Source organism: Apodemus sylvaticus, chromosome 1 (assembly GCF_947179515.1).
Source record: "Apodemus sylvaticus chromosome 1, mApoSyl1.1, whole genome shotgun sequence".
Taxonomy (NCBI): Eukaryota; Metazoa; Chordata; class Mammalia; order Rodentia; family Muridae; genus Apodemus; species Apodemus sylvaticus.
Genome location: NC_067472.1, coordinates 19,147,293 through 19,168,681, shown reverse-complemented (window position 1 = coordinate 19,168,681; position 21,389 = coordinate 19,147,293). Strand labels below are relative to the sequence as shown.

Genomic DNA, 21,389 nt, shown 5'->3' with positions numbered 1-21,389 from the left:
AGAGACTCAACTAAGATGCTCTTCAGGACTCCAATCTCAAACTTGTTCCCTTGTATATAGAACTTTGCCTTTAATCCCTGCTGGGTGTTAAGCTAAGGTCCAAGGGCCCTGACTGCACAGTGGACTGAGAAGTAGAGCTTGGTGCACATGGTGAGTTAGATCTTGATGGTGTCAACTACAGGGCAGAGATGAAGCAAAATGTCCACACTGGTTATTAGTTACAGCTCTCAGGGGCCAACTGGTCCAGTGAGGTTCGGTGAGGCCAGGGAGTGGATAGAACTGCCTTGGTGTAGGAAAACAGACAGAGCAGGGTGGGCATGTGCGGTGTCGTGTTGAAAATATGTCACATGCTGTGATCTCACAGGCCCGAGGTTGAAGCAAGGCAGTGGTTGCTGCCAAGCTTTCCTTATGGTGACTTCAGTTAGAGCAGGAGAGTCCTCTGGGCTCCTGTTAAGCTTTGGGGTCTGGAGTCATCATCGTTATCAAAGTGAATTGAATGAGAGCTATGAGTGGCCTGCCCTCCTAGGGTCATAAATCCTCACCGCTTGATGGCTTCTGCCATGATGTTTTAATAGTAGTATTTACAGTTACTAGTCAGGAAGGCAGGGTTCGGCACCCCAAGGCCCAGTGAAACTGGGATTCTCTGTGTTTGTAGGCTGAAATCCACAGAAGAGAAGAGTTCTCACAATAGGAGGCACCAGTCAGAGCTATACTTCTAGGAAAGGCTTGCTTACTTAGTCCCTCTCTCCTGATAACATTTCCTCTTCCACCTTCCATGCCATACGGATAATTATGGCATCGTTTTTGGAGAATGCTATAAAATGTTCCCCAGTAGGATTAGAACTTGTCTCCTACACAACCTATGTCTGCCTATGACCTCACCCGCCTGCCTCATCAGGACTGTCTGTTTTGAAACGAGGCTGGAGATAACCTATCTCCTGACAGAATCCTCCAACCTCTAATATCTATCTCAGGACTCCAGAGGGTCACATACTTAAAATAGGGGACCTGGCACTAGGAACCGTGGAGAAATGAAGTAGAGGAGGGTAGTGTAGCCGCTGACTCTGGAGCCGGGTGGTCTTAAGTCAAATCTCATGTTTGTTCACCAAATCCATGGCCTCAGGCATATTATAAAATATTTCTCTGTGCCTCAGTTTCCTCCAATTGGAAATGATAGTACATATAGGTCCTATATGATAATATGGCTCGAGTACTGATCTGATCTGTGTGTCAAGGGTTTGTCACCGACCAGGCATACTTGCTAACCACTAAACCTTAGTATGTGTTAAAGGAGGGATTTTCTGCATCCAGGATGATCCTTTTTCTTCCTCGCGTCCTTGGAACCTCCACTCTGTGACCTTCTCCCTAATTTACATTTATGAAGCCAGCTGTTCCAATAGCCTCTCTTTCTTGTGGTTGGGGACGGGAAGGGAAGGCACCTTGCATACGAGCTCTTATTATTTTTTGGTATTGCTTACAGAGTCATCTTAAGCCAATATGCCACAGCTCATTTTCATTCAGCGCTAAGGGCCCTTTAAACCAGCCATTCGCCATTTACTCCGTTTTAAAAAAGGAAGGTCTTCGGGTTTCATGTTCCTTTATTGTATTTTGTAAGGCACAGAACACATATTGGATACTATGTAAATGCGGAAGGCTCCAACAATAGTAACAGACAGATGAGAAACTGCAGGAAGTAGAGACACCATTTTGGATTTAGCTTTTTATCGATGGGCTGAGTGATTTGGAAGAGACAATGTGGCTCCAGGGCTAAAGAGCCCTCAGGGATTTCCACAGCAAAGGTTTGAGTCTCGGTCACAGCGGCAGCTCCGGTGACCCCAGGCGAGCAGCTTCCTTCCCCTGAACCTCAAATTCTCCCCATGAATACTGGGCTTGGTGCCACAAAACTACCTCCCAGGGATGCTAACTTAGCCCAGCCATATGTGGTTTTACAGACTGTACTACCAAAGGGCGCCCACTGATGGGGCAAGTCCAGGGTAGGATGTGGTCATACTACAGTATCTCTGTGTCAGTCTGTCCCCTGGTGATGGATTGTGTCCGTCCAAAGGAAGCGGGTGCTGTGCTCTTCTGTTTTGCACAGTAGTATTAATATGGGTCAGCACAGACCCTGATTTAAGCAACTTGCCAGGAGTGGGGCACGGAGTTCAGCAAACTGAATGTACAGGTTAATTCAGCCCAGTTCCTAAATGCAAGCTTGCTCTGTGACAGGTCCAATTTCAGGGACTAGAGATGTTGCAATGGATATAGGCACCTACTATGTGTCAAATGTGGAGTTGGATATAGGTGCCTACTAACGCATTTCTATCCTTCCTCCAGACCATCCTCTGCTATATCTAATTTGTTAACAAGTCTTGTCAAACTCACCCAGCTTTCTCCACCCCACTGCCTGCACTTTGCTCCATGATGGGAAACAAGGATTCCTACCTCTATTCCTGTCCTTCAGACAAAAGCCAGAGTGTTTGAATTAAAATGTGAATCGGATACTGTTGCCCCCATTTAAACCCTTTGGAGGCTATAATTTAATTTGGGTTCTCACGATCGCCCACATTTCCTCCACTGAAGAAAAAGCATCTTGTCCTTTAAATAACCAAGCTCTCCGGTTATTCTGATCTTTCTGCTGTTTGCTTCTCCCCTTTAGCCGTTTCCTGCTCATCCTTTGTGCTAAGTGGACAGTCAGCTCTTCAAAGAAGCCTCCCCTGGGCCACCAGGTTAAAGTAGCCCACCACCATTCTTTACCAAGATATTCTATTGTAAAGCAGCCTAGCTTACTTTGAAAGTACAGAATTCCTTATCTTCTGGCTTAACAGTGAGGATCTTGCTTCTTAACTCTTCTGTGAGAGCCTTGCTAAGTCTCCAAGACACAGTGCTAAATATCAGTACTTGTTAGACAAAGTTCAGGAATGAGACTCATCTGAGAGCGGTATTGTGACTACATGATGTAGGGATGGGTAGGTACCGTGACAGACACTGTGCTAGGTGAGGTGGCTGGTGGCAGATGGGGAATGCCATGTTTTATCACTTGTTGATTTTTATGGCACAAATAGTACCTTTTGCCAGTGGTTATAAAAAGAAACCTTAGGACAGCACATAGTCAACAAAGGCCTGGTGAATGAAGCAAACTTGATTTGTGTCTTGCAGGATGTGTGGTCTGTTGGCTCAGGCCCAAGTCTGCTAAACTATTTAACATAGCTCTGCTTCCCAGTAGCTCACATTTAACTGTTCCTGGTTTCCCTATCCAGCCTACCTGGGCTTTATCATTTGATTCAATTCAAGTATCTGACAGCTTACTTTGATTCACACTTAGGTTGTGGCAGTAAGTAGAGAGGACGGGTTGCTTTTTTCCCACAATTCCTATCACAGCCAACGACTATTTTATTGCTGTTGCTGCTTTTGCTTTTTGATATGGAACTATGTCATTAGTATCCATCTCTTCTTAAGGGACTATAAATCCACAGGGGTAGGCACTGGTCTGTGCATTATTTTCAGCCCCAGCACTAGTCCATTGTAAGCAATAAAATACAACAATTTTGCTGAGTGATCAGCCCACACCTAACTTATCCCATAATCAGATCTGGTAAGGGATGGAAAGGAGAGTAGTGGATTGGGAGCTGCTATTTTGTAAAAGCTACAAGGTGTTCACCTTCATTCCTTCTCTCAAACTCAATCAAGTGGTGTCTTTACAGGGTTTTAACACAAACATGACTTGATTAAATTTGTTATTTACACAAACTGGCCTTTGGCAGTAAGGACCCCACAGCGGTACTGAGATCAGTAAGGAGAACAGTAATCAGCTAAGAAACAGGTGGGAATCAAATATCTGGCAGTGGAAAAAAAAAAGAACAGACTCAAGTGCTAGAGTAATAGAATCTACAGGGTTTGGTTAGCATTCAAATGTAGTTGGAAGAGGTAATGGAGACGGATGGGAAGGCAGGTCATAGGGAAGAATGAACACCAGTGAACAGAGAGGAGGGGCAGTACAAACTTTTCAAATATTTATTTATTTTTTCTTGTATGGTTCTGTAGATCGAACCCCGGGCACTTTACTTGTTTGCCAATCACGGAGCAATACCACTAGCCCATCAAAGCTTTCAAGCTATTTTGACAAACATGCAAGATAGGAATGAGATGGGGCCGTCTAGAAGTTGGGAGTACAATAAGCTAAGGCAAAAGGGGGCCGGGCTGGACTCTACCCTTCCTTATTCTAAGAATTGCAGAGAACAATAGTCAAGAGGTGAGTTCCAACAAAAGAATTCTAGGAAGAGACTGAGTTGAACGGCATGGAATGAGGGAGGCAACGCTGGATAGTGTCATAGAAAATAAATGATAATGTCCAAGAGCTTCAATGACTAATGCTTAAGTTAGTCTGGAAATACTTCCAGCAGGTTGCTGACAAGGACACTGGCTGCAACAAGGACATTTTCTGCGGGGGCAGAAGCTGCAATGTAGAACTCAGCACACTCAAGGAAGGAAGTAGAGACGCTAAGCGCAGATTATGCTCGAAGAAACTCGCCTGTGGACGAGGAAAGAGACACAGTATGATTGAGTAGGACGTGAGAAGATTTGAGCGCATTCACAGCTGAGGATAGAGATGGAGGCTGGACGATACAGGAGATAGAGGAGCGTCAACGCCCTCCCGCCCTCTCCATTTGCCAGCCCCGCCCCCACATGACGCGCAGGGTCTCGCGAAGACTACAACTCCCAGGAGGTCCCGCGGCATGGGTGGAGCCAAGGCCTGGCGCGCACCCCAGCGGCGAGCGGAAGAGCAGGCGCTTCTCGGTGGCGGCGGAAGCGGAGAGCGACAGCGTCCCGGTAACCGCGAACCCCTGTCTCCGATTCTTTCTCACCCTGAATTGATGGTCGTTGTCCCTCGCCTCTTTTCTCCGGCTCGGGAGAGAATCCTCTTTCCTCCTATTGTGTTAACGCTGTTTTTCTTTTCCTCACGTGACGCGTAGGGCAGGCCCTCGCCTGGGGCGGAGGTTATTGGGAAGCTTCCGCCCTTCGACCTGTTGGATCCCCCGGGCGGGAGGACCTCTCTCCGGTCTCTTCTGTTTTCTAAGGGGCCGCAGGCCTGTTTTAGGCCTCGGCTCTAATGCTTCGCGTGGAAATCGTCTCCAGTCAGCCGGTAGCGAGCGGGATCTATTAGGACCCCCCAGGGCTGCGGGACCGTGGACCACCGAGGTGGCTTCCCGGCTGCCCTTGGCCGTGGGCCACTCCCCGGCCGTAGTGCTTTTGCCCCGCTGCCCGGAGCCCCCGGGCTATGGGCTGGCCGTGAGCAGTTTGTAAAGTTGGGTGTACTTCCTGCTCTCCTTGGGCGGTCTTCTGAAAACTTCCAAGTCACTTTATCGAAAGTTTTCTTATAAACTTTTTTTCGTCGCTTTTTGAGTTGTAAGGGAAGGAGCACGGGGTATATAGAGTCTACATCCTGAGAGGATGATGGGTTGACCACTTGATGGACCTGTGGTCTTTTGTCCACATTACCATCACTTTGGTTTCTCTGGAAAAGAAGGGGGGGGGGGCGTACAGAGTCTTTTTGCTGTTATGCCTTTCAGTATTATGAGTTTCAGCTATGATATATGTGTGAAACGTTTGTGTTGTAAACCTATTTACAATAAAGTTTCGGTATCCTCCGAACTTGTGTGGTCCAGGTCAGTTGGATTTTAAAATCACGGCCATGTCATTATGAAGACTAGAGTTGATGGTGTCTTTAGAAACTGAGATGAAACATAGACAAGCGTTAATGCTAGGTTTCAAGTGGAGAGGTGACATTAGGGCCTGACCACCTGTGGAATCAGTGTGAAACTTTGGGATTTCGAGGCCCATCAGAATGGGACTGCTCTCGACACACAGCTAGCTAGCCGCCCCTCTTGCTCTGTAACAACCTTGGAAGCACGACACATTACAAGCATCTCCTAAGACGTAGAGTTCCCCAAGCTTGGTTCTGAACGACCACCCAGTGCCGAGGCATTGTGGGTTTCTATATCCTTTTCAGGTGCTACTCATGTAATAGCTGCTTTAGCTATTTAGTGCAGGGGTTGGGGGGGTGGGTATAGTTCACTGGTAAGATTGCATAAAGCTATGAATTACTTCTCTAGCAATAACAACAAGCAATGACAGCCTTTAATCCCAGTACCAGAAGTCAGAGGCTGGCTGATCTCTGAATTTTTGGTAGTCTAGTCTGTAGTGAGTTCCAGGCCAGGAAGAATAATATAGGGAGAACTCATCTTTAAAAAAAAAAATTCTTTCAAAGATTGTTCTTTCACTCTTAGGGTTTTCTATTGTGCTGCTGTGAAATGGTTATTGGGCATGTGCTAAAGTTAATACTTTTCTAGAGATTTTCTTTCTTTCTTTCTGCACCTTGTTAGTTGAAATTGGACTGGTGCTTTATTTTTAATCTGTACTTAAGAGTTTATTTCATTATGCAGTGTAGCTCATAGCAGAACGATTAACTATGACTCAGATATTGACAAGAATAGAATTTTATAGAACAATTTTTGTGTCTTGTTATCCCCCCCCCCATTTTTGCATACATTTACAGGTTTTGTTGTTTGTTTTTCATTTTTGAGACATGGTTTCTCTGTATAATCCTGGCTACCTGGAACTCACTCTGTAGTTCAGACTGGCCTTAAACTCACAAGAGATCTGCCTCCTGGGTGCTGGGATTAAAAGCATGGGCCACCACCCAGCAAGCATTCAGTTTTTAAGTTAGGCTGTTTGTAAAGTTTTAGCTTGAGTTGGGCATGGTAGTTCAGGCCTTTAATTCTAGTAAGTTAGAGGCAGATGGATCTCTGTGAATTCAAAGCCAACCTGATCTGTATATCAGTTCCAGGTCTGCCAGAGCTACCTGGTGACACTGTGTGAAACAAAAACAAAACAGACATTTTAGCCTAAAGGAGTCCAGGAGACTTGGTGACCTTCATATTTTTAAAGGTGGAAGCTTAAATGACTGATTACCTCTGCTGAGGTCTGGTTCTGTGTGTATCTGTAAGGAACAAGTTTAGAGAAAGCAAGGAGAAAAAGCCTTACAGACATGATTTGTGGGTCAGGGCAAAATCTTATGGTTAAGAATTGAAATACTATTTTTATTTTCTTCAGGTGTCTCACTGACTGCCAGATACCCATAAATTTAAATGATAAGAAAACATTTCCTTTATTTTTATTTACACTTGATCTTAGCCAAAAGGCCAAAAAGCAATTATTATTTTCTTTCATGTTGTGCCATCTGCTTTTTCAGATTTGTTCTTACCTTTAGTTCTGCTTCAGCATGGTTTCTTTGCACAAATATATATGTATATACACATACATACATATATACACTTGTTTGTATATGCACACACAAAGCTAAACAATAGAAAGTCATGCATATTAAACTATTTTGCATATTGTGTTGGCACCTTTGTTTTAAACACTTGTATTTTGACTCCTTTTTACTTAAAAGAATTTTGTAAGGTAGATTTCATTCTCTTTGCCTTATACATAGTAGATGTTCACTTAGCAATGGCTACTGAATAAGAACATTTTGTTGATTATCTTATGCTATATGGCACAATTAGGTGAGTCCATACTATTTTGTGGAAATACCCTGAGCCTTAGAGTCCAAGTTCTGGTTCCAGTATCTGCTGGGTGTAGCCTTAGTTTAGGCTTTTAATTCACATCACGTCATCTGTAAAGTAGGGCTATTAGCCTGCATAGCTGAACAAAGCATTATTAGAGCTGGGCATATGCTCATCAAACTTAGTGGGAAATAGAGTTGTTGGTATTAATATTTTTAGTTTTTGTTATTTTCTGACAGATTGTGATTATAATATCCATCCTCTTAATCCTTAATGTTTCATATGATTAGTGTGTTTCCTTGTTACCCAAGGTTAAGGTAGTTGACTGTGACCATAGTGCCTGAAACATTGCAAAGCTAATTGGCCCACATGGAGTTTGAAGCTGTGACCTGTTCTTATTAACTTCATGCACTAAGTACTCACAGATATCTGACATATTTTTTATTTGGCATTCATGCAACTCATTAGATATAAGTAAATGAAATAGTGCCAAGAGTAAAAGTATAGATTTTTTAATTAAAAATTTATGAAGCTAACCCTCATATAATATATAAAACTGGCAACCTATAGCATCAACCACTTACCTGAGCTGTATGAGTTAAACATTTCTTTTTATTGTTGAGTTATATATTTATGGTAGATTTCCTGCCCATAGAAACAAAGAGTAGACTATTCATGCTTTGAAAGAGAACCTAACTTGTGTGCTATTCACCAGAAAAAGTGCTCTTAGCTTGTGGGGAAAACATGAATGAGCCTAGCAGGATGGATGAAGCTTGGGTAACTCCTAAGAGCTTATTGAATTACAGAGAAATTTAGTTGTCAGAGCATTAGATAGGAGAAAAGTTATAGGGTGTTGTTCAGTGGCAGCGAGCCTGCATTTGGAGAGTGTTCTCTGAATAAGCTATACCCCACTTTCCCCTAGTCTATGGTGTGCTTTTCACTGTATCATGTTAGCTTTCACTGTAGTTGACCATTTTTCAAACTCTCTACACTTTATTAATATTTGTTGCCTCTCTCTTTTTATACTAAACATGGCCAAGTTAGGATTGGGGATAAAAACAAAGAAGCAATATGATGGGAGGGGGGAAGAAGCAATATTGGAATTAGCAAGTTCTGGTATCTAGTATAGTGAGGTTTTCAAGCAAGTAGGTTAACTGTATATGATGACATGAATTTCTGGCATGATCAACTGTGACCGCTCATGTGACATTAAACTTGATGCAGAGTTGAAGATTCGGGCAAAAAGTGTGTAGTAGTAATAACAAATTTGTTTCTTTTTTTGTTGTTGTTTTGTTTTTTGTTTTTGTTTTTTTGAGACAGGGTTTCCTTAAGCTTTGTTGTATGACATGGCATTCCAAAACTTATTAACATATACCAGCCATTTTGTTCATGGTAAACAAATATTCTATTGCTCAGCTATGTATCCAGCTTGTTTTCTTTTTTTCTTTTTCTTCTTTTCCTCTCTCCCTTTTACCTTTCCTTTCTCAAGTGCATGTGTGTGTACTTGGAAGTCCAGAGGCGTAGGTCATGTATCTTGCTTTATTACATTCCACCTTACTCCTTTGAGACAGAGTTTCTCACTGAACCTAAAACTTGTCATTTTTCATCTAACTGGCTGGCCAACAAGTTAATACTGGGGTTACAGTGTAGAGCCACACACAGGCTTTTTAATGGGCATTGGGGATCTGAACTCAGGTCATGGTTATGTAGCAAGTACTCTTACCTACTGAACCATCTCTCCAGCCCAGTCGCCCTTATTAAGGAGACAGGACTGAAGTCACATTAGAGCCCCACAGTCACAACCAGATAGCCTGAAACCTACCAGACTATCTCCAAACTCGTATTTAGTTTTCATCCTGCTTCAGCCTTCCAGGTTGCAGATATTACAGGCATAAGCCATTGTATGTGGCCAGTCTTTCTTTTTAAGTTGATCAGTTTCTGTACTTGGCCTTTGACTCATATCACGTTAAAATAAGCGTTATTTGTAAGATATATTTACTGTAGAAAATTTGTCCAATCAGGAAATAACAAAATCAACCCATAACCTAACTTTTCAGGTGTAGCTAGTTTTTTAAGTCTATGATTTTCTGTTTGTAGTTCCTAAATTGGAACCTTTCTGAAAATGAGAGGTTTTGTTTGTTTTGGGTGTGAACCCAAGGCCTTGAAATTGCTGAGCAAGTGTTCTGTACTTTGCCTTTATCCCTAGCCCTGCAAATGAAAGGCTTTTGTTTTTATGTTTGTCATGCATTCAGTTTGCAGTAGAACTTACTCTAATCTGATATAGTTATTTGTCATTAATTCTTAAATTTTTTTTGTTGTTAACATTTTTGTGGTCCTAGGTATCGAACCTTGGGCCTTGTGCATCTAGGCAAGCATTCTACCCGTTAGCTATATCTGCAACTCTTGATATATTTAAGTATAAATTATCCAAATATTAGTTGAATATAATCTCATATGACAGAATTTCTGTTGAGAGTCATAATAGTCTGAGAAGGGTTATTATCTTCTTGGTGTTGTATGGAAGATGCCCTATGGGTCAACTGGAGAGTGTTTCGGTAGTAGTGGTATTACTGTGGATATAGGAGGTGCTGAGGAAGGGTAGTAAGATGGTGGGATAGAACACTTGAAGAGTCAGAGTACAAATTTGTGAGCTTGACATGTCAAGTATACTGTGACACAACAATGGCCTTGGGGAATACTGCAGCATAATAATGTCATTGGGGAAGGCTCAGGTCTTCCAGAAAGATAACGATTTTAGTTTCTAATTTGTTGTTTTAAGTTATAATTTATGTGGTTGTTTAAAAAAATTAATTAATCTTAATGGGTGTTGCCTTGTAATCTGTTTTTGAGGCCATACATTTATCCTAGCAAATATAAATTATTGGTGTTAGTCTTTGGAACTGATTCTTAGGGCAGTAGAAGTGTACAAGAAAACTAATCTCAGCATCTGATGATTACATCCCTTGACTCTAAAGGAGTTTGCCTGACCACCCTTCTTATTTACTCACTTCATTATAAGTGATGTTTGGTAGTTTCTTAAAATTAATCAGCAAAGTCATGAACTTTACCATTGGAGAAGGAATTTGAGTAATTATTGTGACTGCTGAAAACATTTAAAAAGGTTCTAGGCTGGGTTAGCACTTTGGATCTGGGTATTCTGAGTATGCATGTGTTAAGAGAGTGGGTTTAGGAAGCTTAGATTTGAATGACCCTTTTTTGTGTATTACTGCATAGCCTACATGAGTTACTTGTTGGGTTTCGTCTTCCTGTTTTTAAGATAGAGCTGGTACTAATGCTCCCTATTTGATGAGATTGTGTTGGGGATTAGCTCTTAGATTTAGAGTAATACTTGGCAAATATGAAGAGCACAGTAAATATTAGCTATATATTTTACCACTTCCCAGACACTGCTTTTACCATCACTTTATCATTTTACTTTAAAAATCAGTTACATTCTTGTATAGCTGTATCTTACACTATGATAGGCTGCTAGAGTTAAATTTGGAGCGCGAAGAAAATCAGATATAGGTTTTTAAAGGAATGTTGAAGAGCTTCAAGAGAAAGGAGCAGAAAAGACTGAAGATAAAGTATTCCTATACTATAGGAAGTGGGTGGGGACAGGAAAGGAGGCTGCAGAAGACCTGATGGAGTGCGTTCTATATGATTGATTATCCATGTAGAAGTTATCTTAATTAGGATTGGATTTGGTTGCAGCCAAGTAAGAGAGGCTTAATAGTAGAAAGTTCTTCCTCTTAGTGTTAAGAATTCCAGGAAGCTTCATGCTCTGGTTGGTGTTGCTCCGCTGTGTGTAGATGCTGTTCTTTTACAGTCTCACTTTAGGAATGCAAGATTAGTTTCCAGCACTGAGGTGGGAGGGTGTCCATAAGAGCCAATGTCACTCTAGGCATAGAGCACCGCAGCTTCAGCTATTCATATTTCTCCTAGCAGAAAGGAGAAAGGAAGGGAATCATCTCTCTCCCTTAAAGGATACTTCTCTAGGTTATACAGACTGTTTTTTTTAATGCTATTCATAAAATTAGGTCACAAACCACAGCTTGTTGCTAGAAAGGTTGGGAACCGTAGACTGTTTTGAATCTTCATTGTCCATGAATCAAGACAAACAGTGAGATTATCTAAAAACTTGCTCTTACCAAGCTGCACCAACAGTCCAAGCTAAACATCTTTAAAATCTGAATCTGAAATCCAGACTTTTCTGCAATATAATACTTCTGGTTCCCAGGTTACAGTAAGGATACTCAACTGGTACATTATTTTTAGAGTGTGATCCCTTTTTGAGCCTGGATATAGGTGTGTACCTATATATTTCTGACCAACAATAGTAATATTGACTGCAGTTACTTTTTTGGAAGTTTGGGAACAAATAGATAATAAATAAGCCTCTCATACCACTCTTGTTGTTTTAAGCCTCTAGTTTTATGTAGTCGTCCACCATTCTCCGATTTAGTTGGTTTTCAGCCAATGTTTTTAATCCATCTCTGTCTTTTTATATTACTTCTCTCTCACACTGCTGTTAATCGTACTTCCCAAAATAGATAAATGAGCAAATTTAATTAAATGTGTTATTTGCACTGCCTCCTGATCATTAATGAATTTGTAAGTAAGGTCAGACCTACAACCCTCCTAGTGTTACAATTACTGAATCCTGTCTGTCTTTGCTAATGGTAATTATTTGCTTTAAGTTATTTTTTTTAATTTTTAAGACTTTCATATTTTGTTTGTTTGTCAGTATTAGAAATATAAAGACCTAACAAAAAGAGAACAATTTCTAAAGGCTTTTCTTTGTTTCTTTAAATTAAAAATATTTTGTTTAGCTTTTTTTGAATGAATTATTTAATATCAAAGTATATATTGCTGTTTGGCTTTTGTTTCTTTGGATTAGTTTAAAAATTTTTCTGTATATTTAATCAGTAGGAAGACAGTTTGTAGACATAATTTAAAGAGTCAGATATGAGACCTGAGATGACTTAGTGGCTAAGAACACTTGCCTCTCTTCCCAGGTATACAAGTTAGATTCCCAGCTCCCACATCAGAAGGCTTACAACCTCCCATAACTCCAGTTTTACTCTTCTTAAACAGCCATATCCACTGGTGCTCCCTTTTTAGCTTCCCAGTGTAGTTACATTTTGACATTTGGTTAAATTAAATAGTGGTGCATTGCTATTTTGCTTGTGTGAATTTTACTCCCTGATAGTGTCTTAAATGGCCTCGGTGTGGTCTTCCTCAAGGTCATGTAATCTCTCAGTTCCAATTACCCTTCTCCCCTCCCTTTCTTCTTCCTTCCTCACCTATCTTCCCTTCCATTCTGAAGCTCCTTTTCCACAGACTTCCATTATTCTACTGTTTGAGTGATGGATCTCTGGGCCTACTAGAATGATTTCCCTTTGTTGTAATCTCTAGACTTTTCTCCTGGATTTGATTTCCAGTCTTGTCAGAACTCATATCTTCCTCATTCTTCATTTACCTTCTTGCTTAGGTGGAGCATGTCCTTTGTAGGGCATGATTAAAAAGACGGCATTGTAGTCAAGAGTGGGAGAATGGCAGTCTTTATGTAATGTACCTGATGTTATCTAGCTTTTGGTCTGGACTGGGGGCTTTTGACTTTGGATGCACGATTACTCTGGAAGCCTCATTTACTGGCATTCTTTTACTTCTCTCTCCTGTTTCCTATTTATGTTTTCTTCTTATGGCTTCTTATACTTCTCCAAAGGATGGGGCCATCATATATTACATAGAATACCTAATCAGGCACACAATCTTTTTTTTTTAAATACTAATCTTGTATATATCTTTCTGTGATCTAGCTTCAAAAATTTTGTTGCTATGTTTTTTTTTCTTTTTGCTATTCTCTTTCTTTGTGGATTTGGGTCTTATGTCTGTTACTATCTTAGTAGGATTTGAAGGGAAGAAGCAAAAATTGCTTATGTTTTGTACATTCTGCCCACTTTTCCCACAGACTGAATTTACTCATTAGATTAGATATTCTGGGACTCAGTAGGATTGCTCAGGCCTCTAAAGTGAGGATCTGAGTTTGGTCCCTCACTACCCATATAAAAAGCCAACTTGGAGGCGTGTGTCTGTAATCCCATCCCTGGAGATATTGGGACAGCTAGATCTTTCTGACAAGCTAGCCTCGGCATATTGGTGAGATTCAGGATTGGTGAGAGACCGGATTTCAAAAGAAGAGTGACTGAGAATGACACCAAATGTTGATCTACACATGTTGACTTCTACATGTAGATGTGAACATGTGTGTTCATGTGCACACCTATGACCATGTACATTCCACACACATTTATACATATAGACACAAGACTAGAATATTCTTATGTGAGATAATATGACACTGTTTTAATAAGCGAAAGGTAAAGTATTAGTAACAATATGGTGGTTTGCAGAGAGAGTGCTACTGTAGAAGAGGAAAAATGTGCCTCCCTTGATTTTTAAGTTAACTGGTTAATTGGAAAAAGTCTACGGAAGCCTTCCATCTTTATTGTAAAACAAGTAGAAAATAATGACAAGTGTGAAGGGGTTGGGGAGCATTTTGATTCCACAATTGAGAGGTGACCAGATTCCATAGAGTTTTCTTAGACATTGCAAACTTCCTTTCTGAAGGGACTGTACAAATTTCAGTTTTCGCTGGAAGTGTGTTAGTTTCTCCTCACCCTGACCCTTAGAGGATCTTGTTACATTCTTAAAACTTTGTCTAACTGGGATCTCAATATAGTTTAGCTTTTTGGCAGGTTTGTTTTCTCGTGGGATAGGGGCAGTGTCTAGTGGCAAGGTCTCACTCTAGCCCAGGCAGTCTTGAGCTCAGTGAGCCACCATGCTCTGCTTCCCTACTTTCTTCTAGTGCGGTTTTCTCTTATTTGTAGTGTTTGGTGTCAGTGTTCAGGCTTTTGTGTAGTCCAGTTTCTTACTCTTTTGTTTCGTTTGAATCTTGTTTTGAAATAGAAAAATCTTTTCTTACATTGTAGAAAGGAATTTACTTACATTTTGTTTGGAGTACTTGTATGATTTTAGTTTTTAATTTGGATCCATGCTCTATTTGATATTTTGTTGTTGTTGTTACAAATATTGTGTAGACCTAATAATCCTTTTTTGCAGACCTGACTGAATATATTTTCTTTAAAAAGATCAGGTTTTCCCTCACAGCTTTTGATATGGCGTCTTATTACTTTCAAAATTTTTATCATTTATTTCTGGACGTTTTGTGTGTGTGTGTGTCTGTGTATAACTCTGTGTAGTCTGTTCTTTCCTACTACTTTTATGTGAACTCAGACCACCAGCCTGAGGCAGCTTATTGGTCTTGTTTCTGGAAGTTTTATACCTGCATCATTATCTCAGTGTATTGGACTACTTTCAAAAATTGTGTGTGTGTGTGTGTGTCTGTGTGTGTCTGTGTCTGTGTCTGTGTGTATGTGTGTTAAGCAAGTGTACATATGCTTGTGTATACATGCATGCAGAAGGCAGGAGTCAGTTGTGTCTTCTCTGTTTGCTCTCCAACTTGTCTTCTGAGACAGAATAACTTGGAACTCACTGATTTGGTGAGGCTGGCTGGCCAGTGAGCTCTAGAACCCCCTCGGTCGGCCTTCTCAGCCATGCCCCTGTACCCAGCTTCTTACATGGGTGATGAGGATCTGGCCTCAGGTCCTTGTGTTTGTGTGGGAAGAACTTTATTGACAGACACAGTTCCCTGGCTCCAGTTCTGAAATTTAAAAAATATTTTCCTATTACATAATTTAATTTGATAAACTTTATTATTAGCTTATCTATCTCCATCAAAACCTGTTACTAATGTTTTCATTTAGTTTGCATTAAATTGATAATTTAACGATAATTGGGTTATTTGAGAACAAAAAGTACCTTTCTGTTTGCCCACATCTACTTTTGTGTCTTTAAAGTAGCCCAGGTTGGGCCTCAGACTTGAAGCAATCCTCCTGCCTTAACCTCCAAAGTGCTGGAATTACAGTGGTTCTCTTTCACACCCAGCTTCAAGAATATCTTCAAAGTGTCATCATATTCAACTCCTGCCATTAACATAACATATTGAATTATAGTAATGACTGGAGGGTGAACATCTTTTTGTATTTCTTGTACTTTGTTCTCTTGTTTCTTACCCCTTTTTTTGATGGCAGCTAGAAGGTGTTTCTGTCCCATTACAGCAGTTCTCAGAGGCCTAAAGTGAGATATGTCTTCACTCTGGTTTGTTGGTAGGCTTCTAAAAAGTGTACCTGTGTATGTATTTGTTTTTATTTAATAAAACAGTCCGTAGCCTATCACTGTATTAAACCTTTACTATTTACAAAATGAGATAAGGAAAGTTAAGTGCTCGGAAAGGTGTCAAAGAAATATTATGTAGTTTTAGAAATGACTTTTGTTGTTATTTTAGGTAAGGCTGACATACAGAAACTTTTGTATGATTTGCCTTCAGATGTAGCTTGCTTGTATATAGAGTGGTTTTATTTTTTGTTTTATTTATTTTATTTTTATCTGTTTGCCTGCCTGCCTATCTAGGGTTTTTTTTTGTTGTTGTTTGTTTGTTTTGTTTTTGTTTTTGTTTTTTGTCCCCCCCTCCCTCCAGAGACAAGGGTTCTCTGTGCAACTAGAACTTGCTCTATAGACCAGACTGGTCTCAAAATCAGAGCTCTGACTGCCTCTGCCTCTGGAGTGCTGTGACTAAAGGCAAGCACCACCACTGCCTGGAGAATTTTTGTTTTGTATTGTTTTTTTAATTTAAAAAATAAAAGTGGTAAGTTACTTAATAATAATCATTTTATAACTTGTTTATTCATCCTATATATGACTGCTTATTTGTGGGACTTGAGTGTAACTTGTAACTCTCGGGAGGTGAAGTAAGTTTCTTGAAAGACTCAGGCCCTTCATTTCTGCTTGCCGGGTTTAGTAGAGTTAGTGCTGTGGAGTGTGGACTTAGTTTCAGGGTCGGATTATCAGCTTTCCTCGGCGCGGGGTCTTTTTCTGAGGTAACAACTGAGAGTTAGTACCCTCATCAGGCTTTAGGTTTGCTGTAATTCATATAAAGAACAGCAAAGATGCAGTGTTATTATAGGGGTTTAATTAACTCACTCAAGAAGAAGAGATGGCCATTTAAATCCTCAGTAAAGTATAATGAATAATGCTATTAAAGAACTTGGAGATGAAAATAATTAGGCAACTAATTTTAATTTCAATATTACTTTTTAGGTACTTATTTTCAATTAACTTTTTTTTTTCAAAGAAGACTAGTATATATTGATATGAACTGCTATTTTGTGAGGGTTTTTCCTCTCACTTCCTGATGGTCTTGTCACTGTTGTACAGCTTCTCTTTTAGCCAGGAACAATTTGGAAACTGATATGCAGGGTAGACCTTTAGTGGTAATCAGGGTTGGCCACAGCAACTGTCTGAAGATAATTTACTTATGTTGCTGAAACACATGGCAGAACTTGGATGGAAAATAACAACATGATACTGATACTGTTTTTTCCTCTTTCTTTCTTTCTTTCTTTCTTTCTTTCTTTCTTTCTTTCTTTCTTTCTTTCTTTCTTTCTTTCTTTCTTTCCTCCTTTCTTTCCTCCTTTCTTTCCTTTCCCTCCCTCCTTCCCTCCCTCCCTCCCTCCCTCTTTCTCTCTCTCTCTCTTTCTTTCTCTCTTTCTTTCTTTCTTTCTTTCTTTCTTTCTTTCTTTCTTTCTTTCTTTCTTTCTTTCTTTCTTTCTTTCTTTCTTTCTTCTTTTTTTTTTTTTCTGTGTGTCTCTATGTAGCTCAAGCATGCCTTAAACTGTCTTTGTAGCCTAGACTGGCCTTTTGATTGTCCAGCCTCAACCTTCTAAAAGCTGCGATTACAGGTGTACACTATAATACACAGCTCAGAAGTTTCCTTTAAATGGTTTTTGCACAGTGAGACATAATCAAAAATAAATGCTGATGTTAAGACCTGAGTTTGAACAAAGTAGTCTCAAATAGAATACAAAGATGAGGTACCATAGACACAGGGGGAAAAGCCACTTTTCAGGTATTTCTAGATGTGTGTGGCTTAGTGAGTAGATACATGCGCAGGACAGCTTAGAGCTTAGAGCAAACCAAACGATGTTGGAAATTGGTTGTTGAAAATCTCCTTGTACCCGTCTTATTAGGTGTATTTTTTTTTTAAGAAGAAACTAATTTATTCCTGGCTATAAAAAGTGACATTGTGTCCAGGAAAATGCTGTACTAACACACTGTACTGTCCCACAAGAGTACTTCTGAAGTCCCCAAATGCAGTACTGACAATATGTGACAGGCTCTGAATTGTTGAGCAGTTGTCAGGGAAGGTGGACAGCAGAATAAATGGTTATATGTAAGCTAAAGAGGAGACAGGAGGGGAAGAAATGAGAACAGAACAGAGCAGCTCTTAGGTTTTGTGGGCAGTTTGAATGCAAACTGTTCTAGTAGTTAAGCTCTGTTGTAAGCAGGGAGACAAAAAGATAGGCCATGGGAGGGGGCTGGTTTCTTTCATAGGTATCATTATTGTTATTTTGTCATGTCATCAAAACTTTAAGGCTCAGGGAGATGGAGAGATGGCCTAGTAGTTAAGAGCACTGGCTGTTCTTTCAGAGGATCCAAGTTCAATTCCCAGCAACTACACAGTGGTTCATAACTCTGTAACTCCAATTCCAAGGATCCAGCACCCTCTTCTGGTCTCTGTGGGCACCAGGCACACACATGGTTCACAGTTATGCATGCAGGTAAACACATAAATAATAAAAAAAATAATAATACACATAAAATAATAAGGAAAAACACCTGTAAGGTTGGATCAGATGGAATTTAAATTTTTTGAGATTTATTTTATTTTATTTTTGTTTATGTGTATGAGTGTTCGTAATTATATGTCTGTGTATCGTGTGCATGCAGTACCTACAGAGGCTCAAAGAAGGCATCAGATCCCATGGGACTGAAATTACAGATGTTTGTGAGCGTCTATGTGGGTTCTGGGAATTGAACCCTGGTCCTCTGTAAGAGTAGCCAGTGTTCTTAAATGCTGAGCCATCTCTTCAACTCCAGAATTTAAATTTTTAAAGAGACCAGATATATCAGTTTTTATCATGGTCAAGAAATGAAACTGTAAATATCAGTATAATGGAAATGAAAGCTTAAAAATTCCTCTCTAGGAATTGTTTCAGTGATGGTAAGGCCACTTAACTGGATCCCAAATAGCCTGGCCTTTAATATATAACAGTGTGTCTGGTTGATTGGTTAATTTAATTTGACTCACAAACTTATATACCACTAGCTGGTATTGTTTCAGGAATACATGGCCCACTATAGTAGTGTTAGATATCAAAGAATGAGTTCTAGATTACAGAGGAGTACTTCATGGGGATGAGTTACAGTTCTGTTCTTTTATGACTTATTCTAAGTATGGAATTAGACTTGGGAGCCATTACTTTGGAATCTAGTCCTTATATTGATATTTTTTCTGATTTTAGGTTATATGTGTTACTGCTTTGCTACTGATATCATTAAATTAAATAAGCAGGAGAGAAATATGAGTTTTGAGGTTGCTGATCCTGTCTTAACACCAGTGAGTGATGCATATTTAAAAAGATAGAAGGGTTAGTAATGGAAGGACAGAGGTGGTGGTCAAGGGAGGAGTAATGGTCACCTCGGGGCACCAGTAATATCACTGTTCAGATTATCTGTAGGGCACAGACCCGATTCTCTACTGCTCCTTTTGAATGCCTAATCCCTGGTGTTGAAAGCCCATGCATGGTCAAGTCTTAGATTTAAAGTCTCCTCAGTTTCCCGACAACACATCTGTGGTTTACCTAATCTAGTGTTGTGGGTGAATGTTCATGCTTCCTTCCCACCATGTTGTTCAACATGTGTTGTTCAACACAAGTTGAAGTGTAAATCTCAACATGATGGTGTTTTGGAGGTCAAGCCTTTGGGAATTAATTGGTAGGAGGATAAGCCCTCATAGGCTTGATTGGTGCTCACAGAAGTGTTTTTCAGTCTAGTGAGGGTACAGAGGACTGCCTTGGAAGAGGGTTTCCCAAGAGCCTGGCTTCTTGATACTGCCAGATCTGGCCAGCTGCATAAGCTACTGTGTCTGTGGTCCTTTCTGACCTGCCTCTTTACTTGGTTTTGTTGTTGTTGGTGGTGGTGGTGGTGGTAGTGGTAGGGTTTTGTTGTTGTTGTTGCTGCGTTATTTTGTTTTGCTTTCTGTTTGGAATGTCTCTCCTAAATTCTGTTTGAATACCACTTTCGTGTCCCACACATTTCACTACATTTTCTTTAGGTGTTTCAGGGCCTTAAAGATGCCTCTTTACTTTGGAGTTCTGGTATGTGTTGCCTTTATTGGCAATTATATGTACTCCACTCAGAGAACCTAGTCAACCTGCTTCACCTTTCTAATGAGAGACATCTTACTCGGGGAGGCTCCATTTCTTTTCAGTGTCTCACACTGTGTTGTTCCATGCCTCCTGCTTTATAATCTCCACTGCCCCAGCATAGCTCTCACTACCCTGTGGACAGTTGATACTTGTTTTATGGTGAGGAAATGCCATTACCTATTATTAGCTTCTATCTCTTTAACATTTATCTTTCTTTTTGATTCATAAGAATAATAGATTAGAATGTGCTTTAAGTATTTGAGCAATGTTTGTTCAGTAGATTGTTTTTCTCTGAAAGCCTCTGTAGCCCTCTGTGTAAGCTTTTTGATCCTTAAAACATTGCTGTGACAATGTTTTTATATTCTAAGGTAATTGTTATGCCTGAAGCTCTTAATTAGTAAACTTTAAAACTGCATAGGAGAGAAGTTCTTATTTATTAACTTCATGTTTTCTTTGCCTGCTCAAAGAGAAACTTGCTTTTCAGTTTCTCCATCTCTAGGCACAGCTGTCTTTGAGTCATGCTGGCGTAGCTTCAGGGAAAGCTTTGCAGATAAGTTGTAGCTATTTGTATTATGTAGGCTCCACCTCCTTTAGTTATAGTTACTCATTGTTGTTGGTGTTTATTAAACTAATCTCTGTTATGTTTTTACTCTATTACAATTTTTAGAATGTTAGTGTTCTAGTCTAACATAGTTAAATGTAGGGTTTGGCACACTGAATCAACATGTGGAAGCTCTGATCTTAAGGAACTAAAGTTTCTGGTTTCTCATCTATGAAGGTGAGATAGTGATAGATACCACTTAGGTTTGTGGTTGGGGACAAAAGAGATAATACACAGAGACAATACACAGAAGTAGTGGCCTCTGCTTTAAAAAATAACTTTGAGTGTGGCCTAGAGAGGGGTAAGCTGTAAAGCATGTGAAGCTGAGACCCGGCCCCAAAGCCTTATCCTTGAATGCTTTATCGTCAGCAAGAGGAGGCCATTTTAACTCAGTACAGACTCGGGGAAGAGATCGTTAAGTAACTTTAGACACGCAGACTAACATCCAGATGTATAGGAAAATAAAAAACTTTAGTTTTTTTTTTTTTTTTCTCTTCTCTGCTTGCTCTCTACTGCCAAGTGTATATGCAGAGTAGGGACAGAAGAGTCTGCTTTCCTAGTTCTTACGTTGCTCTTGTTCAGTTACAGCAAACCTTTGGTCTGATTGCTTTAGAGATGGTCAGCGTTGGAGCTAATGTTACGTTTGGAAGAGTTAAGTCGGTGAGCCATGAGGTTGCCATGGCAGTGGAGTGTGAAAGAGACTATGTTTCAGCCTGTTTCCCCGCCTATAAAGTGTGAAATCAGTTGGTGCTCATGCGTGGTGACTACAGCTAGTGGAGTGTAAAATGTTTGGGACATTAATTATGCTATATTGCAAGGAAAACCTTT

At 40.1% G+C, this 21,389-nt stretch overlaps 1 protein-coding gene across 2 annotated transcripts in view; it reads left to right on the top strand.

Annotated features, from left to right (window-relative positions):
- The first annotated feature begins 4,748 nt into the window (after positions 1-4,748).
- R3hcc1l (R3H domain and coiled-coil containing 1 like) overlaps positions 4,749-21,389 on the top strand; it is a 70,635-nt gene continuing 53,994 nt past the window's right edge. For both annotated transcript variants that reach the window (XR_007978349.1, XM_052185598.1), the window contains exon 1: positions 4,749-4,827. The gene's annotated coding sequence lies outside the window, so the exon portion shown is untranslated. The remainder of the gene's footprint in view (positions 4,828-21,389) is intronic.